Raw genomic sequence first — 2230 nt, forward strand, 5'->3', positions numbered from 1 at the left:
GAAAACTACTGGACATAGGTGACCAGTTCTGCAAAGTGGCAGGATACAAGATCAACAACATACAAAAATCAATTGGGGCAGTCTGCGCACCCGCTCTTCTGCTCTTGTATTCTTTTTTTTTTTTTTCATGTTCCATAAAAAGAAACTGTATTTGTAAAGCATGTTTCACCTATGTATGCTCTTGTATTATTGCTGACATCTGCGCCACCTCTACCGCCACCATGAGGGAGATCGTGCACCTGCAGGCCGGACAGTGCGGAAACCAGATCGGCGCCAAGTTCTGGGAGGTGATCAGCGACGAGCGTGGCATCGACCCCACCGGCACCTACCACGGCGACAGCGATCTGCAGCTGGAGCGGATCAACGTGTACTACAACGAGGCCACGGGTGGCAAATACGTGCCCCGTGCCATCCTGGTGGACCTGGAGCCGGGCACCATGGACTCTGTGCACTCCGGGCCTTTTGGGCAGATCTTCCGGCCTGAAAACTTCGTTTTTGGTCAGAGTGGTGCTGGGAACAACTGGGCCAAGGGTCACTACACAAAGGGTGCGGAGCTGGTGGACTCTGTGCTGGATGTCGTGAGGAAGGAGGCAGAGAGCTGTGACTGTCTGCAGGGCTTCCAGCTGACCCACTCCCTGGGTGGGGACCGGGTCTGGCATGGGCACTCTCCTCATCAGCAAGATCCGAGAGGAGTACCCAGACCGCATCATGAACACCTTCAGCGTGGTACCCTCGCCCAAGGTGTCAGACACGGTGCTGGAGCCCTACAATGCCACCCTTTCGGTCCACCAGCTGGTGGAGAACACGGACGAGACCTACTGCATCGACAACGAGGCCCTGTACGACATCTGCTTCCGCACCCTCAAGCTGACCACACCCACCTACGGTGACGCTCAATGCCGACCTGCGCAAGCTGGCTATCACCATGGTGCCCTTCCCACGCCTGCACTTCTTCATGCCTGGCTTTGCCCCTCTCACCAGCCGCGGCAGCCAGCAGTACCGGGCCCTGACAGTGCCTGAGCTCACCCAGCAGATGTCTGATGCCAAGAACATGATGGCCGCCTGCGACCCGCGCCACTGCCGTCTTCAGGGGCCGCATGTCCATGAAGGAAGGAAGTGGACGAGCAGATGCTGAACGTGCAGAACAAGAACAGCAGCTACTTCGTAGAGTGGATCCCCAACAACGTCAAGACGGCCGTTTGCGACATCCCGCCCTGGGGGCTCAAGATGTCTGCCACCTTCATCGGCAACAGCACGGCCATCCAGGAGCTGTTCAAGCACATCTCGAAGCAGTTCACCGCCATGTTCCAGCGCAAGGCCTTCCTGCACTGGTACACGGGCGAGGGCATGGACGAGATGGAGTTCACCGAGGCCGAGAGCAACATGAACGACCTGGTGTCCGAGTGCCAGCAGTACCAGGATGAACTCAATTAAGTGGGGAAATGACAGCCTTTTTAACAAATGGTGCTGGCAAAATTGGAAAACTCTCTGTGGAAAATTCAAGTAAGACCCACACCTCACTCCATACACAGAAACCAACTCAAAGTGGATCACGGACCTAAGACTAAAACCAAGGACTATAAACTTCATTATAGAAGAGCTTGGAAGAACTCTAGAAGCCCTAATCCACAACATAAACAGTCTTCCAAACATCCTGAAAAATACAACCAGGAGAAGACAAAATAGATGAATGAGACCTTCTAAGAATCAAATCCTCATGCACTTCCAAAAATTTCTCCAACAGGGTAAAAAGGGAAGCCACTGACTGGGGAGAAAAACATGACATGTCTGATAAGGGACTTATATCTAGAATTTATAAAATACTCGAACACCACAAGAAGATGAAGGCCAACAACCCAATTGACAAATGGGCACAGGATATGAACAGACACTTCACCAAAGAAGACATTTCAGATGGCAAACAAATACATGAAGAAATGTTCAAAATCCCTAGCTCTAAGACAGATGCAAATCCAAACAACTATGAGATATCATCTCACCCCAGTAAGAATAGCAGAATTTAATAGAACATTAAACAACAAATGCTGGCAAGGTTGCGTAGAAACTGGAACCCTTATTCACTGTTGGTGAAAGTGTAAAATGGTACAACCACTATGAAAGTCCTTTCTTTTTTTGGGGGGGGTTTTTTTTGTGTTTTTTTTTAAAGTCCTTTCTTAAAAGTTGGAAATAGAAATATCATTTGACCCAGCAATTCTACTGCTGTCATATA

The 2230-nt window shown here is 50.2% G+C and overlaps 1 pseudogene; it reads left to right on the forward strand.

The window, feature by feature from the left end:
* The first annotated feature begins 221 nt into the window (after window positions 1-221).
* Window positions 222-1434, forward strand: LOC102866455 (annotated as a pseudogene).
* The last annotated feature ends 796 nt before the right edge of the window (window positions 1435-2230 follow it).

Source organism: Elephantulus edwardii, unplaced genomic scaffold (assembly GCF_000299155.1).
Source record: "Elephantulus edwardii isolate Elephantulus edwardi_28Jun2011 unplaced genomic scaffold, EleEdw1.0 scaffold00054, whole genome shotgun sequence".
Taxonomy (NCBI): domain Eukaryota; kingdom Metazoa; phylum Chordata; class Mammalia; order Macroscelidea; family Macroscelididae; genus Elephantulus; species Elephantulus edwardii.